The sequence below is a fragment of the Musca vetustissima genome, unplaced genomic scaffold, assembly GCF_032173495.1.
Source record: "Musca vetustissima isolate MV318-11 ecotype Yass unplaced genomic scaffold, APGP_CSIRO_Mvet_v1 utg18206, whole genome shotgun sequence".
NCBI lineage: Eukaryota > Metazoa > Arthropoda > Insecta > Diptera > Muscidae > Musca > Musca vetustissima.
The window spans coordinates 27,308-53,996 of NW_026875293.1; the positions used below are offsets into that span (position 1 = coordinate 27,308).

At 32.3% G+C, this 26,689-nt stretch overlaps 1 non-coding gene across 1 annotated transcript; it reads left to right on the forward strand.

Moving 5' to 3' along the window:
* The first annotated feature begins 17,984 nt into the window (after window positions 1-17,984).
* LOC133337771 (U2 spliceosomal RNA) lies at window positions 17,985-18,181 on the forward strand. The gene has a single exon (XR_009754601.1). It is a non-coding gene; the product is annotated as a U2 spliceosomal RNA (small nuclear RNA).
* Window positions 18,182-26,689: the final 8,508 nt, after the last annotated feature.

Below are 26,689 nucleotides of genomic sequence, written 5' to 3' on the forward strand. Positions count from 1 at the left end.
GCATGCTGCTCTGTCAGTGTTTGGTCGGCCAATGTTAGTTGCAATGCAATTAATTGTTGCAGCAGCTATGACCCCTAGATGTATGCAGCAATTATTATCACGATGATGATTATGCTATGAAAGATGCAGCAAAAATATGCAATCCTGTTTAGAATAGCAACTGGCTTAATGTAAGTACTTGAGGATAGTACGAGTAGTAGTAGTAGTAGCTGTTCTACTCTTTGGCCTTTGGCTAATATTATTTTCCTATTCCTATCCTATCTAACAAAAATAATTGAATTTTGAGTTTTTTTTTCTGCTTTCGTGCTGGGAAAATATTCAATGAAGTTTGAAATTGCAAAAATAGAAAAAATGAGGATAATGATATATCATTATCGTCGTCAATGATGTATATATGTTGGGGGGAGGAGGAGGGACGGTGGAGATTGGTTAGGAAGCTGCATCTGCAAATTTAAAAATGTGCTACTTAAGGTTTTGAAGAAACATATTTAATATTTGTATTAATATTGAAATATTTTTCAAACAGATGTCAATGTTCGACATTGACTTAAAGTTAAAAATCTCAAAATTATCAGAATATAGGTTCATATATAAATTTTATCCTATTGATTTGATTAGTAAAATTGTGCTATTTTTCATTTTGGCCGAACTTTTTGTATCCTCCACCATCAGATCGGCATTTTAAATACCTAAAATCGGTTGGCCCTTTATATGAGATCTATTTTAAATAATGAATTTTCACTGCAAATAGTATTCCGTAGGATTTTTTATGTCAATAGTAGGTAAAACCTGTCAACCACCTTCAACATACGGGAAAAGCTTTGTGAACCTTTATGTGGGGGCTATGTCAAAATATTGACTTATATTGATTATTTTCTTTTAAAGTCTGGAAACAAAATCCTTCAAAATGCCAAAAATGAGGCGGTGAGAGACTGTTAGATGGGGCTATAACGAAAAGTAGACCAATATTGATAGTCTGTAGTAGGAAATTTTAGCACCTCCGAGCCATATCGTGATTTCAACACACGGACAGAGGGTGGAGAATATAAAAATAATCCAAAATCATAAACATAGATTTTTATATCTGTGCACCGTTTTGTTGTATGATTTGTTGCCATTTTAAAGGTAACTTCTTAAGGTCTCTCTCATAGAATTCCCCCTTCTATTTGCAAAAAAAAACTCTAGAAGTCGATTTTCACAATCCTCCCTAGATACCAATCTTTTATCATAGAAGAAATTTTGCAATGTAAGAAAAAGATGATAATCGCTTGTTGCCACGTCCGGACTGTATGGCAGATTTACATTACGGACTTTAAAACTTCCCAACCAAGCTCCCAAAGTTTTTGGTGAGTCCTGGTGGAACACGACACCTCTTCTGTTGGCCGTTTCTGATCAATTCCTATCTTCAAACGGTCCAGCTGTTGACAGTTGAGTTCAGAATTTAGCGTTAATCTTCCAGTCCCACCGAATGCATAGCAGAACCTTCATGACCGTTAGTCCTAGTTTGGCCACCGTTTGAGGTGTTCAACCGCTCTTTGACCGCTTTTTGATCGTTTTCGCATTTCGCCATTCGTTTAAAAAAGGGGTCTATCTCATTCCGTTTGGATAAGGCTTCGCAGATGGAAATTCGATCCATCCTATTTTTTCTGTTAATTGGTGTGGAACCCAAACATCGAGCTTCTTTTTGAATTCAGGTTTTTGTAAATGCTTTAAATCAGTTACATGTCGGACAACATCTCCGATTTTGTCGACATTTTCATAATGGATCTCTTTTTCCCCAAATATATAGGGGATCAATAGGAGCAAAAAAATTATTTTTGCCTGTTTTCCTAATCGATTTAAAGGCTCCAAATATTGTTTAGTACTACAAGAGAGGTCTCAAAAATTTGCAAAATTTCAACCAGCCTCAGTAATTAGCTCCGCAAAAAGTTAATGTCCACTAAAAATTATGTAGAGTATTAAATGATCATATACTACGTCCTACTAAGTGCATTTCCGACTGCTCTGCTGTTTTAATGCTAACTTGTAAAAAAATGTCAAAGAAAAACCAGTAAGTAAAGTCGAACTGGGCCGACCATAAGACACCCTTCTCCACTTTGGGTATATTCTACATATGTATCCTTACAATCGTATATCAATGTTCCCTGGAAGGAACATATTCATGTCTCTCTGCAACCCAGACAAATTTAATTTCATTCAGCCCGATTTTCCGTCGTCTGCGTACCATGGGACAAATTTATGGAAAACGACATATAGCAAAATTGATGCATGCTATTCGGTACGCTGCACTGTTAAAAATTTAATTTCAATCAGACACCCTTTCGAAATACATATGGAAGCAGCACCAATTTTAACAAAACCCAATAACGCCATTCAAGTCTCAATTTGATACGTTGTGCAAAATTTAGTGCTAATCGGACAAACATTAGGAGTTTGGTGCACCATTTATATAAAATCGAAGGAAAATATATATGGGAGCTATATCTAAATCTGAACGGATCGTTACGAAACTTAGCACACAAAATTCTAAAAAAAACTATGCCAAATTTCGTACAAATCGAAAATTATATTCGGACTTTGGTGCACCATTTCAATCTGACCCAATTTTCACGAAACTTAGCACACATCATTCCAGAAAGAAAGAATTAAGTATTCAGTACGCTATGCCAAATTTCGTGAAAATCCATTTACAATAAATCGGACAAAAATATTTATAGGAGCTATATCTAAATCTGAACCGATTTCTACGAAATTTAACACACATCATTTTAGACTTAATTCTGTACGCTTTCCCAAGTTTCTTGCAAATCGAAGGATATGAAGGGACGTTGGTGTAATCTGAACCGATTTTCAGGAAACTTAGCACACATCATTCTAGTCTTAATTCTGTACGCTATGCCAAATTTCGTGCAAATCGAAAGATATATAGGGGCTTTGGTGCACCATTTACATAAAATCTGACGAACATATATATGGGAGCTATATCTAAATTTAAATTTAACACACACCATTCTAGACTTAATGCAGTACGCTATGCCAAGTTTCGTGCAAATCGAAGTATATAGGGACGTTGGTGCACTATTTACCTAAAATCGGACGAACATATATATGGGAGCTATATCTAAATATGAACCGATTTCTACGAAATTTAACACACATCGTTCTAGACTAGCGTCAGTGCAAACCGAAGGATATGTAAGCACTTTGGCGCACTATATGACTAAAATCGGACGAACATATATATGGGAGCTATATTAAAATCTTAACCGATTTTTCCCAAGTTAAATAAGATTCGTCCTTGGGGCATATAAATAATCTGCGCCAAATTTCATCCAATTCGGATAATAAATGCGACCTGCACTTTGGTTACTACTTAACATGGACAGACGGACGGACATGCATAAATCGACTCAGAAAGTGATTCTATGCATATTCTCATTGGCACAGCTCATTTATTTGTCCCAAGGACCCTATTGAAATTGGGAAAAATCGGTCCAGATTTAGATATAGCTCCCATAAATAGTTTCGCCCGATTTTAGGTAAATGGTATGCCAAAGTTCCTATATATCTTCCCATTTGCACGAAATTTGGCATAGCGTACTGGATTGAGTCTAGAATGATGTGTGTAAAATTTCCTGAAAATCCGTTTAGATTTAGATATAGCTCCCTATATAGTTTCGTCCGATTTTAGGTAAATGGTGCACCAAATACCCTGAAAATCATTTGAATTGCACGTGTGCTAAGTTTCGTGAAAATCGGTTCAGAATTGGATATAGCTCACATATATAGCTTCGCTCGATTTTAGGTAAATGGTGTACCAAAGTCCCTATATTTATTTTGATTTGCCTGAAATTTGGCACAGCGTAATGAAATAGGTCTAGAATGATGTCTGTTAAGTTTCATGAAAATCGTTGCAGATTTAGATATAACCTCATATATATCTTCGTCCGATTTAAGGTAAATGATGTACCAAAGTCCCTATATATCTTTCGATTTGCACAAAATTTGGCATAGTCTGAAGTCTGGAGTGATGTGTGTAATGTTTCCTGAAAATCGGTTCAGATATAGCTCCTATATATTTTTTCTTCCGATTTTATGTAAATTGTGCACTAAAGACCCAAAGTTTGTCCGTTTGCCAAACAATTTTGTACAATAAACTGTAGTTAATATAGTTAATTTAGTTAATATAAGTTAACCTCTGTCATTTTCACTGAAATCGGTTCAGATTTGGATAGAGCTTCTATATATATTTTCGCCCGATTTTAGGTAATTTTGTCCCATTGTAAGAAGCAACCCTATATCTGAACAAATGAAATTATTTAGTATAGGTTGCAAAATTCGACGTCTATTAGCATTCATCTGTTGAATATACCCAAAGTGGTGAAATGTATCATATAGTCGACCCCGACCGACTTTACTACTTTCCTTACTGGTTTTATAATAAAAATTATCAAACCACGATCACCTAAAACTATGCACCATTCATTGAAAAAATTTCGAATAAATCGATACGTTGAAAGAATCCTTAAAACATAATCAAATTTTTATGAATGATAAATTCAGTTTTTTTGGAATTAGCATTTAACCAAAAATTAGGACAAGCTTTAGAAGTTCTACTCTTTAAATGCCCAGTTGGAAATAAGAAATCGGCACATAGATTTCAATTAATTAATATAAAATAGCCTGAAACTATGCACCATTCATTCAATGTTTGTGAGAATTTTTAAGGAACTCGATTTTTTATAGTTAAACTTCAATATCATTGCTATTGAGAAGAATTTCATTCGAGAAATTTCTGTATAGCGAAATTCGACAGCATATAATTAAAAACAAAAAAAAAATCAATATTATCGGAATAATATCGGAGGACGTGAAAATATTTATTTAAATCTTAAACATTTAAACTATTCTTTGTTTAGAAAGGAGTTTTCAATTTCCAATCTAAAAATTTCTCATTGATTCTATGTTTTATGTTTTAAATGCATGAAATAATTATTTTTTTTTTAATTATTAATATAATAGCCCCTAAAAATATGCATCATTCATGAAATTTATTTACAATTGTACTGTTTGATTGTTAACATATTTTTTTGGAAATCCCCTGTCATTTCAAACAATTAAATTGTTATACATGAATTGTGTTTATATAGAAAAGTGTAAAATATATTTAAAATCATTATTTTTTATTTGAATGTGTCAAAAGTGTTTCAAATGCCCATCATCACAATAACAATAATTTAGTTAAATACCCCAAAAACTTACCAAAATTTTGCTGCTGCTGTTGTTGTTGTAGAATTTTATTTATTTTTTAATTGATGAAATAATTTGCTGTTTGTTTTCTCGATGTCATCAAAAAATTTGATGTCCATTCATCGATGCTGGTTGACTGAATGGCTGGCTGACTGGCTGCTGATGATGAAATTCAATTCAATTACAAATGTGATAATTGAAATAGATTTTTTTTTTGGTTCGATTGGGAAATAATGGCTTTTCGATAAATGCTTTTTGATGGTCTCTGAGGTTGAATGTTAGAAAGGCTATTTATGCAAATTCAATTGTGAATTGTGTTGTTTTTGAATAAAAATTTTCAATTCAAAATTGATGATGATGGCGAAGTTATTTTAATTTTTATTTTATTATTATTTTATTTTTTTGCACACAATTATTTAACACTAAACACAAATACACAGACACCATATACATAGACACATTAATGAGATGAGACACAATTATTATTCGATTTGACAATTTGCAGAATTTTTTTTTTTCTAAAATTGTTTATTTAGTGCATGGTAAAAACACAGGGTGGCACATTTGATTTTAAATTCTTTTGGATATTTATTTCAATATTTTTTTTTTTTTCAAAACCTTAGTAGGGCGATTTTTTCGACTTTACTTGTGTTAACGAGATTCGTTGATTTTTCTTTCGAAAAGTGTTTTTTATTTAGCAGTTTTTATTTAATTTTTTCCAACACAGGGTAACACTTAAAAAATATTTTTTTAACAGCAAGTCCAAGAATTAGGTCCTACAGGCGTTATGGAAGATTTTTGTGATTATTTTCCGTACTGGAGAAATTTTTAGAGATCAACTGGAATTTTTAAGTATTATCTTATAATATTTTATTTTTTGAGTTTATGACAAGCACAGGGTGACACGTATGTGTAATTTTTCTAGTGGAAATCACTGAGAACAGTCTGGTGTTTTATTTTAGGTCTTGGTGTGTTATTCTTCTAGGTTTTGATGTGTTCTTAGGCTTCTGGTAAATATTGTCAGGCTCGTTTTTTTTTGTTTATCTTCTTTGAAATTAGTGATGAACACAGGGTGACATATGAAAATTAATTTTGTATTTTTTCATGTGTGAAGTTCTCTATTCAAAATGGGTGATCTTGTTTCCAACTAAATAATGAACACAGGGTGACATATGTTTATATGGTTTTTCAAATTAATTTTTGACTGTGATTTTTTCAGAGTTCGGCAAAAATCAGAAATTTGCAAGTGCCGTATCCTTTATAAGGGATTAAGTGTGTTGATTTTTTTTATTATTTAAAGTATTTTTAATTTCATATTTGAAATTATTTTTAAATTATGAATTTTATTGATGTTATCTTGTGAGTCGATTTTATTTTAAATAATTTTCTTTAAATTATTTTTTTTAATATTTATTGTGTTGACTTTTTAAAATTATGCTCTTTTATTTGTTTTTATTTTATTTTTCCAGCTTGATATGGTTTCAATAGGTTCATATAAAAATATTGAAATATTTTTATAGGTATTTTTTGTTTTTTTATTACTATTAATTTATTTATTGTGTTTGGTTTACTCCTGATTTGGTTTCGGGGATTTTTTTAAGTTTTTTAATTAATTTATTTTAGTTTAATATTTATTTATTATATATTTTTTGTTGAATTGTTTTTTTTTAATTTTTACATTTTTTAACTCAAAATTATTTCACTGTTTGGTTTTTTATTTTCTGTTTTTTTCACAACCGTTCTTATTTTAAGCGAGCGTTCTCATATATTCAAATTATTTCAAAGACGAGTTTTGATTAAATTATTTTTTTGATTTTCATTTAAATTTATTTCTAAATTATTTTTATTTAAGCCATTGAATTGAATAAACACATAGTTACATATATAAGCTAAGTTATTTTCTGCTATTAGTTTCTTTTTTTTATATGTGATTTTTTAAAATTGTTTGCAAATGATATGACTTTGCTTAAGTTAATAATGTAGCATACTTTCAGGAGTCTTAATTAAATAATTATTTATTCAATTGATTTGTTAGTGTTTTATTATGCCTGAAAATAAAAGCAGAAAATAACTTATTAATGAATTTGATTATATTTTTCTTGTAGAAATTATATATGATGATTTTTTTTTAATTTAATAACAAAAGAAATTTTAATAAAGTTCATAGATTTTTTATCAATTGCAAAAAAAAAATATTATTGTATAAATATATGTATGGCTATTTATACATAAATAGACATACACATTTCTCAAATTTAATTTATTTAGGAAATTTTATAGGAGACCTTGATAAATTGTAGAAAATGTGTAATTCGGTTGAGTTCCTCTAAGTGCTTCAATTCGATATGAATAATAGGAGGACAATATTTTTCAAAGTATTTAATTATTCTTGAAATATACTTCAAATATATTTTTAAAAAGATTGTTGTAACTTTTGAATTATTTTTAAATGCAATAAAAAGAAAATGGGGCATGATCATGACAGTATGTTGAAATTACAATAGAGTTCCCAATAGAGCTCTGAAATTTTGCACAGACATGCAGACTGGTATTACTAGGATATTTGGTACTACAAATGGGATATATCGGACCACGATTTGGGGTAGTCCCCACATAAAATTACCCCTAATATTAGGTATTTTGGACATGTTGGTTGTAAATTGGAATTTTGGGCTCTCATTGTATAGCACATCTCCGTACAAAAAATAATTAATATTGGCCCATGTTTCAGGGAAGCCCTCGGTATTTTGGGCATTTTTGACACGTTTTCCAACCGAATTGGGTTCTCATTGTATAGCACATCTCCGTACTAACAATTTTTAATATTGACCCATTTTGAAGGGTGGCCCCCATAATATGATACCCCACAATGTGGGGATTATTCACACGTTTTTCAATAAAATTGGCTGTAATTTGATATTTTTGGTTCTCATATCTAAGCACTAAAATTATTAACATTTACCCAAGTCGATATTAATTAGTTATTATGTATTCTCATTATCAATCAATATTGATATCCCTTTTATTATAGCCCAATATAACGATAGCCCCACTTTTCGATATGTTCAAGGTCTTATTATAACATGAGTTTTCTCCTTGCAGCCACCATTAGTTTGAGATATTTTGATTGTCATCCTCATGGCGGAGGTTATAAAAAGTTGGACCGGGCTGAACTTAACATCAATAAGTTAATATTAATTAAAATATTTTTCATAAATTAGAGTAAAAATATTTGATTTAATTTACACAGTTTTAAAAGATAGATAAAAAAAACTATAGAAAGTACCTATGGGATAGATTCGAGATTTTGAAGAGGGGTACAATCGGCCATATGCAGAATGTGCTATAAAAAAAGATATTTCTGATGGTATGAGTGGCCTTGAGACGTCAACGTTCGCCGCTAAAAAATATATCATTAAACGTCAAATATAATATATCCTTTAGAGGATCTGTATTATAACCAGACTGATAGCAATGATAATGATACCCAAGCCGCCCCAATTTGCCCTACTCACATTATAATCTAGGAGCTTCAACATACCGGAAATAAATAGGGACCTTTGTATGGAATTAGAACACATGGATATAGCTAAACCCTTCAAAATACCGAAAACAGGGCGGGAGACTTACATGGAGACTATGTCAAAACATGGCCAATGTATTTAAAGTTTTCAACGAAGAAGGTTTATATACAGATTTGAGGATAACTTAAATTATTCAGAATATTAAAAAAACATGAAGTAAATTAATAAAATTTAATATTTTTATTGATGTCACACTTCACTCACACTTCGTTTTAATTAATAATGAAATACATTTTTATGATCGAATTCATTTCCTTTGACATTTAAAGACCGACTTTACATATTTGTTTATTTATTCAAATAACAAAAAAAAAATACATTTATTAAAGCACGATATGAATAAAAACGAAAACTACGAAAATTCTTTACTCTTGTTTATTTATGGTCTGTTCCCGTATTGCAAGAATCTACTACTTTTTACTACGATAACGAATTTTCCTTTATGTTGTCGAAGAAAATAGTAAAATCTATGTTTTTGATTTATATTAAAACCAGTAAGAAAAGTAATAAAGTCGGACGGGACCGATTATATGATACCCTTCACCACTATGGGTATATTAAACAGCATTATTAACATGAAATTGGATGAAATAAAATATGTGATATTTATCTAAATGTGAATCGGACTAGATCTATCCATAAACATGTCATTCGTTTGGGACAAAAGTATGAAAATCGACTTCAAACAAATCGACTTCTAGAAAACGTAACTACGTTATTCTAGGCTCAATTTTGTACGTTGTGCAAAATTTGATGTCAATCTGACAAACATGAGGAGTTTGATGTACAATTTACATAAAATCGGACGAAAATATATATGGAAGCTATACCCAAATATGAAACGATTTCAACAAAACTTGTCACAGGTTAAGTTATACTAATTTCGGTACGTTTAGTTCCTATCAGCCATATATTGGTTTCTTGGCGTGTCAATTATTTCATATCAGCTATATCAAAATCTCAACCGATTTTTACGAAACTTGGCACACAAACTACTGGACTAAATTCAGTACGTTGTGCAACATAAGAACTTTGTCACATTATTTAAATTAAATCAGGCGAAAAAATATATATCTAGATCTGAACCGATTTTCACGAAACTTGGCAGACATCGCTCTAGGCTCAATTCAATACGTCATGCCAATATTCTTACAAATCGAAAGATATATAGGGACTTTGGTGCACCATTTACCTTAAATCGGACGAAACTATATATTGAAGCTATATCTAAATCTGAACCAATTTTCTCGAAACTTGGCACACATCATTCTGGACCTAATTCAGTACTCTGTGCCAAATTTCATGCAAATCGAAAGATATAGAGGGACTTTAGTGCACCATTTACCTAAAATCGGACGAAACTATATATAGGAGCTATATCTAAATCTTAACCGATTTTCTCGAAACTTGGCACACATCACTCTGCGCCTAATTCAGTAGTCTATTCTAAATTTCATGCAACTCGAATGATATATAGGGACTTTGGTGCACCATTTACCAAAAATCGGACAAAAGTATATCTGGGAGCTATATCTAAATCTGAACCGATTTTTGTACCAAATATCAGCCAAATCGGATTAAAAATACGACCTGTGCTTTGTTTACAATTTAACATCAACAGACAGACAGACGGACGTACGGACGGGCATGCATAAATCGACTTAGAAAGTGATTCTATGCATACCATGTGTCTATCTCGTTGGTTTTTGCCTGTTACAAACATATGCACAAAGACATAATACCCTGTACCACAGTGTGGTGAAGGGTATAAAAATGTTCAGTTTTTAGATATAATTTAAAACAAAAATATTTATTTACGACAGCCGTACTTTGCATCGACATTTTTTATTTGAATTATCATTTACCCCTAACATTTACAAAACAGTGTAGGAAGAACATTTTGGGACTTATTTCTAATATTTTTCGGGATTAGAACTTTATGAAATATATACATGACATAAAGGAATAATAGCAGCTATGATGATAGCAATACAGCTCCCAATTTGAACGAATGTTGAAATTTGCCTTTATTTATAATTTTTATTTATATAAACAAAATTATTGATATATATATATATATATAAAATTAATTAAATTAAAAATATATTGACTAAAATTTAAAAAATCTAAATTTTCAATTTCATTTATTTTAATTAATTAACATTTAAGTTTAAAAATAAAGTGTACTTTTCACCTGTTTAGAGGCTAAGTAATATACATTTTTTTAGTTAAGAGTATTTTATTTGTAATAAAAAATATTTTTGTTGTTCTTTGCATTTTTTTAATTAAGAAATTTTGCGTAACTTAAAAATATTATTTTTTATTTTAAAAATATTTTATAATAAAATAGTGTTACAAATATTTTTCAAGAATTCATCACTTTCACTTCATGAACATTTATTTTATTAATTTATTTTATTAAAAAATTTATTTTATTAAAAAAATATGTTGCATACTTTAATCTACTAAAAACTAATGAAATATAAATGTTTTTTTTATTTACAAAAAATATTTTTATTTATTTTTTTAATAAACATTTTTTTGTTAATTTGCAATTCTTTACATTTAAAAATGTGGCATACTTTGAGGTGCTAATTTAAATAATTCACAAATATGTATATATTAGTTTAAGGATATAAACGTTGCATACTTTCAAGAAAAAAATTATTTTTAATTTTTAAAAATAAAGTATTAATAAAAAAGTAAAAATAAATAAAAATGTTTTTTTTTTAATATGGCCTGTAAGGGCGATGATCTTTTTTATGAGCTTAAAAAATATACATTTTTTATCGAAAAACCCAATATTAATTACAATTTAATTTTTAATTCTTTAATAAAATGAAAATATTTATAATTATTGTTATAATATAATTATTTATTTACATTAATTAAAAAGATACGATTAAAAATGTTGCATACTTTCAGGTGCTACTTCAATTATTTAAATTGATATACTTGTTGAAATTTTGCGGTTTTTTTTAATTTAAATTGTAAACATTTATATTCAAAAAGTGCCAAAATTTTTATTGAATACAAATTTATTTCTTAAGATATTGAAATTATTTATTTATAATTAGCAATAAATTGTTAAATTCAAAATATCATTTAAACTTAATGGATGCTTTTAGGAGCTGTTTCTATTGAATAGTTTTTAAAATTCATCTTGTCGTGGTTAGCACTATTTCGAAAATACATTTAAAGAACAAAATTCATTTAATAATTGGGATCTTGTAAAAAATAGAAATTAAATGATGAAAAAATAAATAAAATAGTTTTTATTCGAAACCCCTTGAATTGGTAAACTTATGAATAAGTAAAATATAGATCAACAGCAATTGAATGTATGCAACATTTTTAATTTCATTTAATTATTAATACAAAAAAAATAATTTTTTATTTAAAATATTAAACAATTTCTATATTTATATATATATATATATATTCCTCACTGTAAATTAATAAAGAAGATTATATAAATTCTAATAATGAAATTGAAAATACAAAAAAAAAATCTCAACCTCAATTCATTTACTGGAATTAATTAATACGGCTATACCTTGCCACTACTAACTCACTTGAACACACATCTATACATTTGCATTTACACACACATAAAATCGCATATAATATATTGTATTATTCACCAGCATCTTTATTATTTTTAGAATTATAGCCTTAAAGTAGGCAACAATTTTTTAAATATTTTAGATATAATTTCCCTTCACTGTTTTTTTTATTAAAAAATCACAAATATTCAAAGAAATTTCTTTACTAACCGTTATTGACTTGAGATAGGTCAGTTCAATACCGTTGGTATTTCAAATAATATTCGAATATTGGGGTAGGGGAAGATTCTATTACAACACACACATATACACGTACACAAACAATTTTTTGATATGATGAGAATTATTTGGAAACAGAAACTTTGGGGAGTGGGGATTTTTGTTTTTATTTTGATTTTTTCTCAGTTTCAATTTTTTTTGGAAATTTACACAAAAGATCTTTTTCGGGATTTTTGTTTTTTGGATTTTTTTCGACTTTCGTATTTTTTTGTTCTCGTTTCCGGTAATTTCTGTTGTTGCTGTGATTTTTTTGAATTTTTTTTTACACACTCTCCGCATTCAATTTTGCATTGTTTACGTTCATTACATTCTTATGCATAAGCATCCTTTCGTAACCGTAATTCGCGTTAAACTGATCCTTACGCTGTTCGTTAAAAAGCGCATTGGCCCTTTTCACATTCAAACAACGAACAGCGAACAGACACATGCACGTAAGCACACAAACACACTCACACCCACACCGGGGCAACATACCGATGACGTTGTTGGTGGCCTGGTGGCCCAACACTTGCAGACTTACAGAGACAAACAGACAGACAGCCAGCCAAACAAAAACACAGAGACCGACATAGACCATGGGTCTGGAATAACAACGAAAACCCGACCGAAATGCATCGTCGTTGTCGTCGTACTCCACCACTACAACATATGATGCGAGCAACATTGCCACAACCAACGACCAACGACTGGAGAACAACATACGAACCTGTTTGGCCACGACCGTTTCTGAGGATGGCACGACAACTAACTTTGGGCCAAGTAAGTGGAAAAAAAGAATCATTGTCGTTTCCATAGCGGGAATCGGAAAAATTCGAATAGTTTCCATTTTCTATTTGTTTGTTTATTTTATTTTCCTATTTCGTTTTCATTTTTGTGCAGCACAACACCACACAGCCATCCCCCACTAATTCTCCCTGAAAGAAATGACGTCTAAATTGCAGACACAAAGACCTAAACCTACAACAATGGTGGCCAGCAACAACAAAAACAACAACAACACCACTATGGCCCAGTAGTAGAATGGCAAAATGAATAAACAACACTCACACACACACATGCACATTTTTCATTGCATTGCCATACGAAACCCCTAAAACTATGCAATGAATTCTAGTGGTGGACGATTCCTTTAGAAAACGAGACAATACACGAACAACGAAGTGAACGAACCCAAACCACGACAATGTAATTGTCGTCTGCCGAGGAATCGTGTCGTGTAAAAAAAGTTTTTTTTTTTTTTGTTTCAATTCACCATTCAAAATAGTTAACTTGATGTTGCAAAACTATTGCATACTTGTAGGAGGTTGAATGCGATGTTTTCTGCAATAGTGTCAATATCAATATGGCAATGTTGCAACGAACATAGAAATGTTGCAATCGAAGGGGTAATTTGCATGCTAGTTTTATGCACTTTACAACACTAAAATGTTGCATGCTTTTAGGGGAGGAGGTGTTGATGATTTCATAGAAATTGAAAAATAAATTAAAAATTAGAAGATTTTAAGATAATGTCTTCGAATATTTTTAAATAAGTCAGGTGTTATATTCGACCTGATCGAACATAGTTCCATAAAATTAACAAGAAGATATGAACTTCAATGTGAGACAAATCCCAGGACAAAATCCAAAAAATTTAACGTAAAGTGGTTTTGAACAGATTTTGCCCCCTGTGAACCGAAAACTAGTAAAAAGGTCGAGTCAAACTTTTTCTATCCTCCACCATATGGTTTGCATTCAAAATTCCCTAGATCGGTAAGAACCTGTTCTGCAGGTTGTTCATGCTCTGAAAGAAATAATGTTCAAAATTACAGACACCCAGGTTTGAGCACTGGGGTAGGAACTTCAATGTACCGAAAATTTAAAGGGACATTTATATGTGGGCTATATTTAGGAACTCTTTATACCACAGCCACCCACATCGTTTTGAAAATGCGACTAAAGCCTTCAAAATAAAGAAACTGGGTCAGAAGCCATTATGTGGGACTGAACCAAAACGTAAACCAATATTGATAATTTGTATTTCAGAGAGATTTGACACACCATGAGAATTATGAAAATCGTGAATTAGATTGCACAACGAGTCAAAATACCCTAAAATACCAAGTTTCAGGGTAGCCCATATATAATGGTAACCTATATTAGGGCTACCCTGAAACTTTGTTCAATATTTTTTGGTAGAAAGGCTAAAATAACAAACTACAATCAATTTAATCGAAATATGTGATCAAATTTTGCAAAATACACTGAGGATTTTTTTTCTATAGAAAAAAGTAGTCTTTTCTCTATAGAAACCAGTAAGGAAAGTAGTAAAGTCGGGCGGGGCTGACTATATGATGAATGCTAACAGACGTGGAATTCTGCAACCTATACTAAATTTTTCATTTGTTCAGATATAGGGTTGCTTCTTACAATGTGACAAAATTATCAAAACTCGGGAGAAAATATATATAAAAAGCTCTATCCAAATCTGAACCGATTTCAAAACTTTCAATTTTGTGTAAAATCGGACGAAAATATATATGTAGAAGCTATATCAAAATCTGAACCGATTTCAATGAGAATGTCAGAGATTAACTTATATTAACTACAATTTATTGTACAAAATTGGGTGGCAATCGAACAAACCTTGGGTCTTTAGTGCACAATTTACATGAAATCGGAAGAAATCACCAGACTCATTTCAGTACACTTTGCCAAATTTTCTGCAAATCTAAATATGTATAGGGACTTTGGTACACCATTTACATTAAATCGGACGAAAAATTATATAGGAGCTATATGTAAATCCAAACCCATTTTCACGAAACTTAACGTGCAATATTCTAGACTTAATTAAGTACGATATGCCGAACTTCGTGCAAATCGAAAGATATATAAGGACTTTGTACATCATTTACCTTAAATCGGACGAAAATATATATGGGAGCTATATCTAAATTTGAAACGATTTTCAGGAAACTTAACACACTATGCCAAATTTTGGGCAAATCGAAAGATATATAGGGACTTCGGTGCACCATTTACCAAAAATCGGACGAATATATATATATATATATATGGGAGCTATATAAAAATGTGAACCGATTTCCACGAAACTTAGCACACATCGTTCTAGACTTAATTTAGTGCGCTGTGCCAAAATTCGTGAAAATCAAACGATTTGCAGGGACATTGGTGCACCACTTACCTAAAATCGGGCGAAACTATATATGAGAGCTATATCTAAATCTGAACCGATATTCACAAAATTTAGCACACATCGTTCTAGACTTAATTTAGTGCGCTGTGCCAAAATTCGTGCAAATTGAATCATTTTCAGGGACTTTGGTGCTCAATTTACTTAAAATCGGACCAAAATATATATGGGAGCTATATCTAAATCTGAAACGATTTTCTCCAATTTCAATAGGGTTCGTCCTTGGGCCAAATAAGTGACTTGTGCCTAATTTCATCCAAATAGGATTATAAATGCGATCTGTATTTTGTTTACAATTTAGCATCAACAGACGGACGGACGGGCAGACGGACGGATGGACGGACATGCATAAATCGACTCAGAAAGTGATTCTATGTCTATCTCGATTCTTTTTGCCTGTTACAAACATATGCACAAAGACATAATACCCTGTACCACAGTGTGGTGAAGGGTATAAAAATCCGCGCTTTCTGATAGCTTAAAAAAATATTTACAAAAATCCGTGCCTTCTGATAGCTTAAAAAATATTTAAAAAATCCACTCCTTCTTGAAATATGTTTTGTAAAAATCTAAGCCTCCAGCTTGAAAAAACTTTTTTAAAAAGCTTGAATTTTGTATACCCTTATGTCTTTGTGCATATGTTTGTAAGAGGCAAAAGGAAACTATATAGACACATGGTTCCTTTTGAGAATATACATAGAATCACTTTCTGAGTCGATTTATGCATGTCCGTCCGTCTGTCTGTCCATATTACATTGTAAACAAAGTGCAGGTCGCATTTATCATCAGCATTGGATGAAATTTGGCACAGCTCATTCATTTGGCCCAAGGACGAACTCTATTGAAACTGGGAAAAATCAATTCAGATTTGGATAAAGCTGCCATATATGTTTCCATCCGATTTGATGTAAATGATGCACACAAGTTCCTCTTAATTTTTCGATTTGTACGAAATTGGGCACCACGAACTGAATTAAGTCTAGAATGATTTTTGATAAGCTCAGATGTAGATGAAGACCATATATACCTTTCGATTCGCTCGAAATTGTGTACAGCGAACTAAATTAAGTCTAGAACAATGTGCATTAAGTGTTTTGAATAGGTTCAGATTTAGATATAGCTCCCACATATATATTTTCGTCCGATTAAATGGTGCACCAAACTCCGAATGTTTGTTCGATTGACACGAAATTTTGCACAACATATCAAATTGAGAATGGCTTTATTATTATTATTATTATTTTTTGTTTAATTAATTCGTTTCATTGTACGCAAACGACTCTAAACTTGCCCGAATGAAATGAAATTTAGAATAGGTTGGAGAATGCCATGTGTATGGATGATGGTATTCCGTTCCATTATAGATAAAGATCACATATTTAAATTCGTTCAATTTCCTCTCAATGCTTCTTCGGAGATTGGACTTGAAATTTTTAGGATACATATGTAGAATATACTCAAAGCGGTGAAGGGTATCATATAGTCGGCCCAGTCCATATTTTTACATAGCCACCATATAAATTTTTTGATATTTTAGAGGGTTTTAGAGGGTGATTGATAGACTAACATAATGATGATGGATTTTCCCACTGAAGTCGTAAATGTCTGTGTCTATTCTTTGTTTTCTTGATTTGAATGGGTAAATGGTAAAGAAGTTTTACAGATTTTTTCAGTATATGTCCATTATTTGGCATATTATATTTTTAGTATCTTTAATGTTTCTGGTTGTGATTTCGGGTTCTTCAAGGTTGAAAATTAGAGTTCCAGAACATTTTAAATATAATTTCATTTTTAATGTTCTAACATGCATTTTCCAAAAAAAATCCACAAGTTGGTGCTTTTCATCAATAATAATTAGCGATGGTTGTTTTAGGTGCACACAAATTTGGTGTGTTGCATAGACGATCACCAAGCTGATAGGCACCTGAGTGTGCGGCCATCAGTGATCATCCCTTCTTTTCCTACAAATTTGTATTTAACACACATTTGTATGGCATTTTTTAACATTAGTGATATATAATCAGCTCTTTATTGAATTCCTCTCAACTAATTCACATTTACTTCGTGTTCATTCCAGGGTATAACATTCATATCGATCAGTGGTAAGTTATCGCTTCTCGGCCTTATGGCTAAGATCAAAGTGTAGTATCTGTTCTTATCAGCTTAACATCTGATAGATCCTCCATCGGAGGACAACAAATGTTAAACTGATTTTTGGAAATTGACGGAAGTTCAAGGGGCTTGCTCCACTTCTGTCGCGGGTTGGCCCAGTATTGCAGTACCGCCGGGATTTCGGCCCACATATATTAATACATTTCATCTACCATAGCGAATAAGATATAATTTTATACCCTTCACCACTCTGTGGGTATTATGTCTTTGTGCATATGTTTGTAACAGGCAAAAGGAAGCGAGATAGACACATGCAGTGTTGCCGAAAGTGGGCATTTATGCCCAAAAGTGGGCATAAATAATGTAATATTTTGGACTTGGGCGGATTTTGGGCATATTTTTCGTTTCCGGCGCATTTATTTTTTTGTGTATTTGTTTACGCTACACAAATATTTTTTGAGAAATAGTTTTCTCTAGTGATCGGACAATCATTATAGGATAAAATTGACCAAAATATTTATTAATGTCTTATTCTAATCGCTCTATAGATCATAAGTATGATCCGAATATCATATAATTTATCCGGGAAGTGGATCTGGGCATCGAAGAACATAAAAATCTATGGTGGACATGTTTTATCCAGGAACATATTAAATAAAATCATTTGTACTTTGAAATCATCTCAACTATCTTGACTTATGTGTTGGGATATACCAAAATGCTCATATGTGGACAAACATTCACTGAAAATGTATGTCCAGTGGTATTTGTCAACCCCTTCCGAATATTCTGCTCCGCTTACTGGTTTTCTTTTAGGTCATTCTGTTGGGTTTCCCGACATATATACTACCTCAATATGGTTTGCTGTGGTCTCTATTGCCAAGGTGGAACATTTTTATTATATTGTGACCGATTATTGCCCTAAATTTATATTAATTATAAATATTAAGGCCTTTCATGTTTAGACTACACAGTATTTACCATTCGCTTTATTTAAGGTATATGTTTTTATTAAAGAGTTGTGCCCTAGAGGCCATTTATTCGGATTTAATGCAGATTTGGTAACATATTATGATGTGGAATCAATGCATGAAATCAACATTTACAACCATTTAAAATATTGACCCTGAAGCAATGAATTTAATCTAGGTTCCGTTCAACTGATATTGGATGAATAAATTTTAAAAATTTCGGCACTTTGTGGGGAACTTGATTTAAATTTGGAAGAAAAATATGTGTTAAGTTTGGATTAAATCGGTTACTTCTTTCGAATGATATCGTGCGCACCAGTCATCCAGACGGTTATTTGTTAATGGACTCCAAATTGATTTGATCCAAAGACACATGGGGACTAAACGAATATTTCGATGAGGTACTTTTTCCGTCCGATTTAATGTAAATGTTGAAGCAAAGTCTCTATATATCTTTCGATTTGCCCGAAATTTTGCAAAACCTAATGATTTAGGTCTACAATGATGTGTATTAAGTTTCGTGAATATCGGTTCAGATTTAGATATAAATGATATACCAAAGTCCCTATATATCTTTCGATTTGCACGAAATTTGGCATAGCGTACCGAATTAAGTCTAGAATGATGTATAAGGACTTTGGTTCACCATTTCTATTAAATCGGACGGAAATATAAGGGAGGTATATCTAAACCTGAACAGATTTTCACGAAACTTTGCACACATCATTATAGACCCAATTCAAAACGCTATGCCAAATTTCGTGCATATCGAAATATATTTAGGGACTTTGGCGCACCACGTCTGCTGAAGCCTTGAAAAAATATTCATTTAAAAATTCCACGTCTTGGTGGCCCTCTAAAAATATTCCTTTATAAAATTCACGCCATGGTGGCCGTTTGAAAAATATTCTTTTAAAAAATTCACGCCTTGATGGTCCTTTGAAAAATATTCCTTTAAAAATGGTATTTTAAAAAAAATCGATGCCTTTTTGGTCCTTTTAAAAATATTCCTTAAAAAATCCATGGTCCTTTGAAAAAGGCTCCTTTAAAAATTCACGTCTTAATGGCCCTTTGAAAAATATTCCTTAAAAAATTCATGGTGGTTCTTTGCAAAATATTCCTTTAAAATTCACGCCTTAGAGGTCCTTTGCAAAATATTCCTTTAAAATTCACGCCTTAGAGGTCCTTTGCAAAATATTCCTTTAAAATTCACGCCTTAGAGGTCCTTTGCAAAATATTCCTTTAAAATTCACGCCTTAGAGGTCCTTTGCAAAATATTCCTTTAAAATTCACGCCTTAGAGGTCCTTTGCAAAATATTCCTTTTAAAATCCACGCCTTGTTGATCCTTTGAAAAATATTCCTTTTAAAATCCACGCCTTGTTGATCCTTTGAAAAATATTCCTTTAAAAAATCCACGCCTTGTTGATCCTTTGAAAAATATTCCTTTAAAAAATCCACGCCTTGGTGGTCCTTTGAAAAATATTCCTTTAAAAAATCCACGCCTTGTTGATCCTTTGAAAAATATTCCTTTAAAAAATCCACGCCTTGTTGATCCTTTGAAAAATATTCCTTTAAAAAATCCACGCCTTGTTGATCCTTTGAAAAATATTCCTTTAAAAAATCCACGCCTTGTTGATCCTTTGAAAAATATTCCTTTAAAAAATCCACGCCTTGTTGATCCTTTGAAAAATATTCCTTTAAAAAATCCACGCCTTGTTGATCCTTTGAAAAATATTCCTTTAAAAAATCCACGCCTTGTTGATCCTTTGAAAAATATTCCTTTAAAAAATCCACGCCTTGTTGATCCTTTGAAAAATATTCCTTTAAAAAATCCACGCCTTGTTGATCCTTTGAAAAATATTCCTTTAAAAAATCCACGCCTTGTTGATCCTTTGAAAAATATTCCTTTAAAAAATCCACGCCTTGTTGATCCTTTGAAAAATATTCCTTTAAAAAATCCACGCCTTGTTGATCCTTTGAAAAATATTCCTTTAAAAAATCCACGCCTTGTTGATCCTTTGAAAAATATTCCTTTTAAAATCCACGCCTTGATGGTCCTTTGAAAAATATTCCTTTAAAAAATCCACGCCTTGTTGATCCATTGAAAAATATTCCTTTAAAAAATCCACGCCTTGTTGATCCATTGAAAAATATTCCTTTAAAAAATCCACGCCTTGTTGATCCATTGAAAAATATTCCTTTAAAAAATCCACGCCTTGTTGATCCATTGAAAAATATTCCTTTAAAAAATCCACGCCTTGATGATCCTTTGAAAAATATTCCTTTAAAAAATCCACGCCTTGGTGGTCCTTTGAAAAATATTCATTTAAAAAATCCACGCCTTGGTGGTCCTTTGAAAAATATTCCTTTAAAAAATCCACGCCTTGGTGGTCCTTTGAAAAATATTCTTTTAAAATTCCACGCCTTGGTGGTCCTTTGAAAAATATTCCTTTAAAAAATCAACGCCTTGATGGTCCTTTGAAAAATAGTCCTTTAAAAAATCCACGCCTTGGTGGTCCTTTGAAAAATATTCCTTTAAAAAATCCACGCCTTGTTGATCCTTTGAAAAATATTCCTTTAAAAAATCCACGCCTTGGTGGTCCTTTGAAAAATATTCTTTTAAAATTCCACGCCTTGGTGGTCCTTTGAAAAATATTCCTTTAAAAAATCAACGCCTTGATGGTCCTTTGAAAAATATTCCTTTAAAAAATCCACGCCTTGGTGGTCCTTTGAAAAATATTCCTTTAAAAAATCTACGCCTTGATGGTCCTTTGAAAAATATTCCTTTAAAAAATCCACGCCTTAGTGGTCCTTTGAAAAATATTCCTTTAAAAAATCCACGCCTTGGTGGTCCTTTGAAAAATATTCCTTTAAAAAATCCACGCCTTGGAGGTCCTTTGAAAAATATTCCTTTAAAAAATCCACGCCTTGATGATCCTTTGAAAAATATTCCTTTAACAAATCCACGCCTTGTTGGTCCTTGGCAAAAATATTCCTTTAAAAAATTGATGCTTTGGCATCTACATAAACTCCATAAAATCATTGCCTACTTTTAGCTAAATTTTAATTAAACACCCGATTTAATTTTTTTTTTCTTTCCAAACACAATTTGAAATTAATAAAAATTTATTTACACTACAAATGCACACCTTCCTCAATATTTGTTACTTCTATTTCACATGATATTCCCCATCATCAACACCGGCAACATCATGATCTTTGACATACCTTCACAATTCATTACAAATTCACATAAAAACACCAGAATCAAATTTAACTTTCACCATTAACCAAAATTGGCCAGTAAATTGCCGAAAAGTTCCAAGCATTGCCATTAAAGGGAAGATGAAGAAGAAGCGAACGATACAACGCTTAACAACACCGAAACACACGCATATAAGATTTTCACACAGGATTTTCGTAGAACGATTTCGATTTATTTACGTTTATTCGTTTAACTTTGTGAAATTACATTCGAACGCCTATAGTTATGCTTTACTTTGCGACAATAACACTAAAGCGGAGAAAACATCGCATAAGACTTATATAACCAACATGTTGCTTGCAATTTGCCGCAAAATAAAGGGAAAACAAAACATAAACCAAAATAACTCAAACTACAAAAAAAATAATTTCCAGATTTTAAAACAAAATTCAAAATAAAAATTTTATAATATTTTTCCTTATTTTTATTTAATCCAAACCTTTATTAAATTGCCAAAATTGTTCTCAACTTTACCGGGAATCCTGAATTTTCAAAATTTCCCATTTCCTAAATCGATTTCAAGCTTTTGTTGTTGTTCTACAAAAGCTTTTAGTTCCCAAGATTTTGAAGCGAATTACTGTGAGAGATTTACGTTGCATTTTCGCCCAAAAGTATGCAATGAGAATTTGCTCTCCCTCTTTCTCTCTTTGTCTCCTGTGTAGACATTTGCTCTGAGTAAGTCTCCACCAAAGCTCTGCGCCTGTTTGTTTACCTTTTTTATTTGTCCTAAACATCCCTCATTTAACCACAAAATTCCAAAAAGGGGGAGGAGTATAAAAAGAACAACAACAAAACGAAGCGAACAATACAAATGGTCAACTAGTCAATGGCCATGGATGTTCGTTTAATAGATTTGTAAAATAATCCTTGAAAAAAATCCTTAGGCCAATTACCCCATAGGAAATAATGAACGAATTGGTGGTCCTTGGAAAAATATTGCTTTGAAAAATCCACGCCTTGATGGACCTTGGAAAAAATATTGCTTTGAAAAATCCACACCTTGATGGTCTTTGGAAAAAATATTGCTTTGAAAAATCCACGCCTTGGTGGTCCTTAAAAAATATTCATTTGAAAAATCCACGCCTTGGTGGTCCTTAAAAAATATTCATTTGAAAAATCCACGCCTTGGTGGTCCTTAAAAAATATTCATTTGAAAAATCCACGCCTTGGTGGTCCTTGGAAAAAATATTCCTTTGAAAAATCCACGCCTTGATGGTCCTTGTCAAAAATATTCCTTTGAAAAATCCACGCCTTGATGGTCCTTGGCAAAAATATTCCTTTGAAAAATCCACGCCTTGATGGTCCTTGGCAAAAATATTCCTTTGAAAAATCCACGCCTTGATGGTCCTTGGCAAAACTATTCTTTTGAAAAACCACGCCTTGATGGTCCTTGGCAAAACTATTCTTTTGAAAAATCCACGCCTTGATGGTCCTTGGCAAAAATATTCCTTTGAAAAATCCACGCCTTGATGGTCCTCGGCAAAAATATTCCTTTAAAAAATCCACGCCTGTTGGAGCCTAGAAAAAATATTCCTTTGAAAGATCCACGCCTTGATGGTCCTTGGCAAAAATATTCCTTTGAAAAATCCACGCCTTGATGGTTCTTGGCAAAAATATTCCTTTGAAAAATCCACGCCTTGATGGTCCTTGGCAAAAATATTTCTTTGAAAAATCCACGCCTTGATGGTCCTTGGCAAAAATATTCCTTTGAAAAATCCACGCCTTGGTGCTCCTTCTACAAAATATTCCTTTGAAAAATCCACGCCTTGGTGGTCCTTAAAAAAATTTTCCTTTGAAAAATCCACGCCTTGGTGGCCTTTGAAAAATCCACGACTTGGTGGTCCTTAAAAAAATATTCCTTTGAAATATCCACGCCTTGGTGGTCCTTAAAAAATATTCCTTTAAAAAATCCACGCCTCGGTGGTCCTTCTACAAAATATTCCTTTAAAAAATCCACGCCTTTGGGCCTCTGAAAAATATTGGTTTAAAAAATCCACGCCTGTTGGAGCCTTGAAAAAATATTCCTTTAAAAAATCCACCCCTGTTGGAGCCTTGAAAAAATATTCCTTAAAAAAATCCACGCCTGTTGTAGCTTTGAAAAAAATATTCCTTTAAAAAATCAACGCCTGTTGGAGCCTTGAAAAAAAATTCCTTCGAAAAATCCGCGCCTGTTGGAGCCTTGAAAAAATACCCCTTTAAAAAATCCATGCCTGCTGGAGCCTTCAAAAACATTCCTGTTTTTTATATCCCAAGTTCAATGACTGTATCGAAATTGAATCCCCTAAAAATCCCTAGAACCCCAAACCAATAATCTAATACCAATTTCCAAATGAAAATACCCAATTTAAGGATAAATCCCCTAAACTGGCAACACTGTCCTGGCTTCCTCGAACAAAAAAATTGTTGAAATGTATTATTTGATGATTGGGCCGAAATCCCGGCGGTACTGCAATGCCGGGCCGACCCGTGGCAGAAGTGGAACAAGCTCCTTGAACTTCCGTCAATTTTTAAAAAACGATAACTAAACCGAGGACGACTTGGATGTTATACCATGCCGCGGATACGAAGTGAATGAGAATTTGAAGAAGAGAGTGCAATGGAAGAGACACTCTTTATAACACTGTGGTAGGAAAAACCATAGATTGTGGGAAAAGACTCGGATGATCGTCGATAGTCACACTCAAGTACCTGATAGCTTACTGATGGTCAGGGGTACCTAATAAGTAAGGATTGGCTGGAAAACACACAACGGTTATAACGACATATTCAAAAGTCCAGAAGACCTTTATTTGACATCGCCTACAATGATTACGGCTTTGAGATCAGCTGTCGGAAGCTATCTATATGATATCATCTGTCTATGGAAGACCTATATTATGTTACATATCTATAGAGGACCTGTAGCAGGCCTCTAATCTGTGATATGCCTTTTCATAGAAGACCCATGGAATATCGTATAAATTTGGAAGATCTTCATACGTTCTCAGTATCTATTTAGAATACAAATTGAAGAGCTTGCATCGATAGTCTACTTAATCGGTAGAAAACCAAACAAATTTAGGCAAACTATATCAGAGAATCTGTCTATACACTATATGTAGATGATCCCAGCATCATTTGACAGAAAACGCCCTATTAAGGCCCTTCAATCCTGTTATCTTTAAAAGGCCCACAGAAGGTCTTATATCTATTGAGCACCTACAGAAAATATTCCACAGGGGAGCTATAGATTCTAACTGGTAAAACATCGTCAAGTTCGGATGCGATAAACGTTTTAAACCGTCCACCATGTTGTACGTCTTCAATATGTCTTGAAGGTCCCGACCTTTATTTAGGCACTATGTCTTCGTAGGCTAGCTATTAAGGCCTATTTCAGGCTAGGTCTTAATAGCTAGCCTACGAAATTACAGGCACTTTGGTAGGGAATCTATGCTAGGAACAATCAACATGCATAAATTGAAGCAGAACCTTTGTATGGAGGCTGTTTGGAAAAGAATTGACCTGCAATGAAAATTATATCCACTTCGGTGGATGTAGGTCCAAAACATGGACCTGCATTGTCTGCAAATATATGTATTTAACACATCTCTATTATGATTTCAACGGTTAAATCGACAAAGAAATCTGTACTAGGTTTGTGCGTAGTCGAGTTCAAAAGTCGACTTTTCGATTTTTGCGTCTGACCAACAGTCGATTTTAGACTTTTCGGTCTCTACCTTGACTGAAAAGTCGACATTTCGAACTTTCGATTTTGTCGAACCAGTTCAAAATCAAAAGTCGACTTTTCGATTTTTGCGTCTGACCAAAAGTCGATTTTATACTTTTCAGTCTCTGCCTTGACTGAAAAGTTGACATTTCGATCTTTCGATTTTGTCGAACCAGTTCAAAATCGATTTTCGAGTTTTACTAACTAAAAATTAGATTTTTTTATACGAATTGTTATCAACCGATAAAATAAAGTTCTGGAATGTATATTTTTTAGGCAATTCATGCAGATGTCTAGTCGGTATGCTAAGGGAATATTAACTCTTATAAAGGAACCTTTATAGGCAGTTTATAAACATGTAAAAATTAGTTCCTATAGACTTATTAAAAAATTGTCTTCCAGATCTTAGTCCATTTTCTGAAGTTGTTTGTTTTTTTAATAAAATCCATCTTAGTGACTACATTTCTACTACGTGTGCGTTAGACACCTAATCCTCAAAACACAGATTTTTTTTGTTTTGTTGCACAAAAATTGAGTGTGTACCATTGACGATCACGCAGGTACCAACTACCTGGGTGTGACGACCATCAACAACCATCCCTTATTTTCCTTAAAAATGTGTATGTCACACACATTTCTATGGCCTTTCCTACAATCACTGTTAAAACCATTTTTCGTCCTTTGTATTCTCCTCTTATAATTCCCATTTACTTCGTATCCACTCTAGCGTATAACATTCATATCGATCAGTTGCTAGTT